Raw genomic sequence first — 6,338 nt, 5'->3', positions numbered from 1 at the left:
GTCAGAATTCGGTTCAAAAATCACGCTCAGGTGTCAAATTTCCGACATTTCAGACATTTTAAAAACTGCAGGGGGGTTTGGACAAAATATGACCCATCGCCGTTTTCAGTAATTGGCATATTTTCGGTATGAAAAGTCGTAATTTGAAACTGAAAATAGGTGCAGAGAGTCAGAATTCGGATAAAAAATCACGCTCAGGAGTCAAATTTCCGACATTTCAGACATTTTGAAAACTGCAGGGGGGTTTGGGCAAAATATGACCCATCGCCGTTTTCCGTAATTGGCATATTTTCGGTATAAAAAGTCGTAATTTGAAACTGAAAATAGGTGCAGAGAGTCAGAATTCTGCTCAAAAATCACGCTCAGGAGTCAAATTTCCGACATTTCAGACATTTTGAAAACTGCAGGGGGTTTGGGCAAAATATGACCCATCACCGTTTACAGTAATTGGCATATTTTCGGTATGAAACGTCGTAATTTGAAACTGAAAATAGGTGCAGAGAGTCAGAATTCAGTTCAAATATCACGCTCAGGAGTCAAATTTTCGACATTTCAGACATTTTGAAAACTGTTGGGGGGTTTGGGAAAAATATGACCCATCGCCGTTTTTAGTAATTGACATATTTTCGGTATAAAAAGTCGTAATTTGAAACTGAAAATTTGAAACTAATATGGCTCAGACCTCGAAATTGGGATGTTTGAGATATTTTAAAAACTGCAGGCGGGATTGGGACAAATGTGTCCAAACGCCGCTTTCAGTACTTGGCATATATTGGGTATAAAAAAGTCGCAATTTCAAACTGCGAATACGTGCAGAGAGCCAGAATTTGGCTCCAAAATATGGTTCAGGCCTCGAAATTGGGATATTTGGGATATTTTGAAAACTGCAGGGGAGTTTGTGTAAAATGTGACTCGCTGCCGCTCTCAGGACTTGGCATATGTTGGGTATAAAAAGTCATAATTTCAAACTGTGAATACGTGCAGAGAGCTAGAATTAGGCTCCAAAATATGGCTCAGGCCTCGAAATTGGGAAGTTTGGGATATTTTGAAAATTGCAGGGGGGTTTGGGACAAATATGACCAAACGCCGCTTTCAGTACTTTGCATATGTTGGGAATAAAAAAGTCGCAATTTCAAACGGCGAATACGTGCAGAGAGCCAGAATTTGGCTCCAAAAAATGGCCCAGGCCTCTAAATTGGGATGTTTGGGATATTTTGAAAACTGCAGGAGAGTTTGGGACATATATGACCTAACGCCGCTTTCAGTACTTGGCATATGTTGGGTATAAAAAAGTCGCAATTTCAAACTGCGAATACGTGCAGAGAGCCAGAATTTGGCTCCTAAGTATGGCTCTGGCCTCGAAATTGGGATGTTTCGGATATTCTGAAAACTGCAGGAGAGTTTGGGACAAATATGACCAAACGCCGCTTTCAGTACTTGGCATATGTTGGGTATAAAAAAGTCGCAATTTCAAACTGCGAATACGTGCAGAGAGCCAGAATTTGGCTCCAAAATATGGCTCAGGCCTCGAAATTGAGATGTTCGGGATATTTTGAAAATTGCAGGGGGAGATTGGGACAAATGTGACCAAACGCCGCTTTCAGTACTTGGCATATGTTGGGTATAAAAAAATCGTAATTTCAAACTGCAAATACGTGCAGAGAGCCAGAATTTGGCCCCAAAATATGGCTCAGGCCTCGAAATTGGGATGTTTGGGATATTTTGAAAACTGCAGGGGAGTTTGTGCAAAATATGACTCACTGCCGCTTTCAGTACTTGGCATATGTTGGGTATAAAAAGTCGTAATATCAAACTGCGAATACGTGCATAGAACCAGAGTTTGGCTCCAAAATATGGCTCAGGCCTCGAAATTGGGAAGTTTGGGATATTTTGAAAACTGCAGGGGGGATTGTGACAAATATGACCAAACGCCGCTTTCAGTACTTGGCATATGTTGAGTATAAAAAAGTCGCAATTTCAAACTGCGAATACGTGCAGAGAGCCTGAATTTGGCTCCAAAATATTGCTCTGGCCTCGAAATTCGGATGTTTGGAATATTTTGAAAACTGCAGGAGAGTTTGGGACAAATATGACCTAACGCCGCTTTCAGTACTTGGCATATGTTGGGTATAAAAAAGTCTCAATTTTAAACTGCGAATACGTGCAGAGAGTCAGAATTTGGCTCCAAAACATGGCTAGGCCTCGATATTGGGATGTTTGGGATATTTTGAAAACTGCAGGAGAGTTTCGGGCAAATATGACCAAACGCCTCTTTCATTACTTGGCATATGTTGGGTATAAAAAAGTCGTAATTTCAAACTGCGAATACGTGCAGAGAGCCAGAATTTGGCTCCAAAATATTGCTCAGGCCTCGAAATTGGGATTTTTGGGATATTTCGAAAACTGCAGGAGAGTTTGTGCAAATAGTGACTCACTGCCGCTTTCAGTACTTGGCATATGTTGGGTATAAAAAGTCGTAATTTCAAACTGCGAATACGTGCAGAGAGCCAGAATTTGGCTCCAAAATATGGCTCGGGCTTCGAAATTGGAATATTTGGGATATTTTGAAAACTGGAAGGAAGTTTGTGCAAATAGTGACTCACTGCCGCTTTCAGTACTTGGCATATGTTGGGTATGAAAAGTCGTAATTTCAAACTGCGAATACGTGCAGAGAGCCTGAATTTGGCTCCAAAATATGGCTCAGGCCTCGAAATTGGGATATTTGGGATATTTGGAAAACTGCAGGGGAGTTTGTGCAAAATGTCACTCACTGCCGTTTTCAGGACTTGGCATATGTTGGGTATAAAAATTCGTAATTTCAAACTGCGAATACGTGCATAGAGCTAGAATTTGGCTCCAAAATTTGGATCAGGCCTCGAAATTGGGATGCTTGGGATATTTTGAAAATTGCAGGGGGGATTGGGAAAAATGTGACCAAACGCCGCTTTCAGTACTTGGCATATGTTGGGTATAAAAAGTCGTAATTTCAAACTGCGAATACGTGCAAAGAGCCAGAATTTGGATCTGAAATATGGCTCAGGCCTCGAAATTGGGATATTTGGCATATTTCGAAAACTGCAGGGAAGTTTCTGCAAAATGTGACTCACTGCCACTCTCAGTACTTGGCATATGTTGGGTATAAAAAGTCGTATTATCAAACTGCGAATACGTGCAGAGAGCCAGAATTTGGCTCCAAAATATGGCTCAGGCCTCGATATTGGGATGTTTGGGATATTTTGAAAACTGCAGGGAGTTTTGGGACAAATGTGACCAAACGCCGCTTTCAGTACTTCGCATATGTTGGGTATAAAAAAGTCGCAATTTCAAACTGCGAATACGTGCAGAGAGCCAGAATTTGGCTCCAAAATATGGCTCAGGCCTCGAAATTTGGATATTTCGGATATTTCGAAAACTGCAGGGGAGTTTGTGCAAAATGTGACTCACTGCCGCTTTCAGTACTTTGCATATGTTGGGTATAAAAAGTCGTAATATCAAACTGCGAATATGTGCATAGAGCCAGAATTTGGCTCCAAAATATGGCTCAGGCCTCGAAATTGGGATGTTTGGGATATTTTGAAAACTGGAGAGAGGTTTGGTACAAATGTGACCAAACGCCGCTTTCAGTACTTGGCATATGTTGGGTATAAAAAGTCGTAATTTTAAACTGCGAATACGTGCAGAGAGCCTGAATTTGACTCCAAAATATGGCTAGGCCTCGAAATTGGGATGTTTGGGATATTTTGTAAATTGCAGGGGAGTTTGTGCAAAATGTGACTCCCTGCCGATTTCAGAACTTGGCATATGTTGGGTATAAAAATTCGTAATATCAAACTGCAAATACGTGCAGAGAGCCAGAATTTGGCTCCAAAATAATGCTCAGGCCTCGAAATTGGGATGTTTGGGATGTTTTGAAAACTGCAGGGAGGTTTGGGACAAATGTGACCAAACGCCGCTTTCCTCTCTATGACTTGTTGTCAACGTACATGGCGCCCCTGCTCGGGGAGGCGTCCATTAGGGAGGCTCTGGCCTCCCCCGATGCTGTGAGCCCCTGGGTAGCTGCAGTGAGCACACACTGGCCCAAAAAAGCCAGCTGAATTCAAAGATGAGCTCCTGGCGAGGTGTGGAAAGAAAGTCCAGCCAGGAGCGTTCAAACTGCGCGTCAAGATGGCCGACCTTTCGGGCGGGAATCTCCTCCACAACGAAATCTTTTATTGTAGAGCTGTTGACAACATACTTTTATCTCAACTTAAGTTTTCGCCACGCATAATTTTTTCTCATTTGGAAAATACATTATCATCTTAACTATAAATGACTACTATAGCGTGTCATTTCTGCTCACACTCGTCTCTAAATGAAATGATTACAAATATTTCCCAAGACATAAACTGCCTCATCCAGCCCGCCTCTTCCCTCATTCCAAATCCACAAACCCACCAACAATCCTCCAACTTCATGGGAAGGTCAAGCTTCCCATGACCTTGGAGTCATTGGATATGGGTTTGTGGATGACCTGACCTAGCAGTTTATGCCTTTGGGGAGATCTCTCCATCCCCTGGCATATGCATCAATGATATATAATGCATATGCCAACCAGTCCAAGTCTAATCTTAAGATTATTCTCCTATCTCTCAATTTATTCTTTACCTACTCTTCACAGCAAGTCTTTGTCACCCACATTGAACAATATTCTAAGTCTTCACTACCCCAAAACTTGCCTCGCCACCCAGCTCTTACCTTATCAAACATCTTTGCTACCCATCATTTGGTTTGTATTAAACATTCAAGGTTAAATGTTTGCCCCTGATCACCTAGCAGCAATTGAGGATTCAGATGTAAGCTGATTGGATAGTCGCGTTCTGAGTGTAAACTAGTAGAACGTAAGTCAAGAAACTGCAGATGGCCTATTGTCCTGCACGTGGCACTTCCTATTTATATCCACCTACACTCATTCATATACTTCTAACCTAAGCTTCAACCAATCAAAGAGTCCTATGCTTATTATGATCCAATAATATGGATCCAGTGATCCAGTAGTATGATCCAGAATCAATTTGAGAATGGTCCAGGACGGACCGAAACGTCGTTGTCCCTTCACGTTCTAGTGTGTGGTCTGGTCAACATACTTCAGCCACGTTATTGTGACTCGTCGTCTGCAAATGATCCAGTAATTTGTTCCACAAATCCACAACCCAGTTACCAAACCAGTATTTACCCAGGTATTTCCTAAATCTGAACTTATTTTCATTTAAAGCCTTATCAATAGCTTCATTGTTATGCCCATTCATCCACTTGTACACTTCAATCATGTCACGTTAAGGTTTTTCCAACATCTCTTCATACGGAAACTTTCTAATTTGCGGGATTAACTTTGTCATCCTAACTGACGTGTTCTAGTGAATTATGTCCATTCTTTAGCATGGCGATCAAAACTGAACGGCATAATCTAAATGGGACCTAAAAACAATACGTTAATAAACCCAGCCGACTTATTGCTAACTCTTCTATAAATAAATCTATGGGAAAGAAAAGCTCTCAGCCTGCTAACAAGAGTGTACAACTCCACAAGGGCCGGGACGAGGATTCAAACCTGCATCCGAGAGCATCTCAGACGCTGCCGTAATCGACTGAGCTACGGCATGGTCAAAAGGAGTTGAAACCGAAGTTCTACTGAACTTACTGGATCCTGCAGCCTCTCCGAGGCACAAACCAGTGTTAGTATAACAAGAATGTGAAGTTTTCTACGTACATCTAGTTCCACCCGCTCCTCCCCAGAACTAGTTGTTAACTTTACCTTGACTCCTCTGATCCAATACTTGTCCACACGTGCCACACTCCTGAAAAAATATTTTTTACATATATTAAGGGCAAGTATAAGTAATTATCAAAAGAATGCACCAAACCAGGAAGGCTATGTAGCAAGAGGGTAAGTATAAACAGTTTATTTCAAATACAATCGAGTAGGAAAATACAAATATGAATTTCAAGAACACTGGAACCAATCACTGGAAAAGGTGAAATTGCAATGGAGATTAATTACAGATTGTATCAACAATAGCGAGTAGGCAAGACTGATAAGACTGGAATAGCCTAACGGAACACATTTTTGTCTCCGACTCATGAGGCTATGGTTAAGCATCAATGTTCTTTTAAAGTTACATAGAAACACATTACCTTATTAGGGTCTTCCACTAAAACAAACCTTTAGCTAACCTTAGATAAAAGTACTGTGTATTATTAATTTATATAGCTGTCTATTGGCCTAAATTATATAAATAACATGTTTAAAACCTCTTAAGTACAGTATATGGTCTCTGAGCACAAAACTAACGTTAGAAGCC

The 6,338-nt window shown here is 41.1% G+C and overlaps 1 long non-coding RNA gene across 1 annotated transcript in view; it reads right to left on the bottom strand.

Annotated features, from left to right (window-relative positions):
- Nucleotides 1-5,789: 5,789 nt before the first annotated feature.
- Nucleotides 5,790-6,338, bottom strand: part of LOC138352303 (uncharacterized) — a 289,176-nt gene continuing 288,627 nt past the window's right edge. The window contains exon 3 of the long non-coding RNA XR_011222755.1: nucleotides 5,790-5,834. This is a non-coding gene — a long non-coding RNA (uncharacterized lncRNA). The remainder of the gene's footprint in view (nucleotides 5,835-6,338) is intronic.

This window comes from Procambarus clarkii, chromosome 53, assembly GCF_040958095.1.
Source record: "Procambarus clarkii isolate CNS0578487 chromosome 53, FALCON_Pclarkii_2.0, whole genome shotgun sequence".
NCBI classification, from domain to species: domain Eukaryota; kingdom Metazoa; phylum Arthropoda; class Malacostraca; order Decapoda; family Cambaridae; genus Procambarus; species Procambarus clarkii.
Note: the sequence above shows the minus strand (reverse complement) of the source record. Positions and strands in the feature narration are given on the sequence as shown.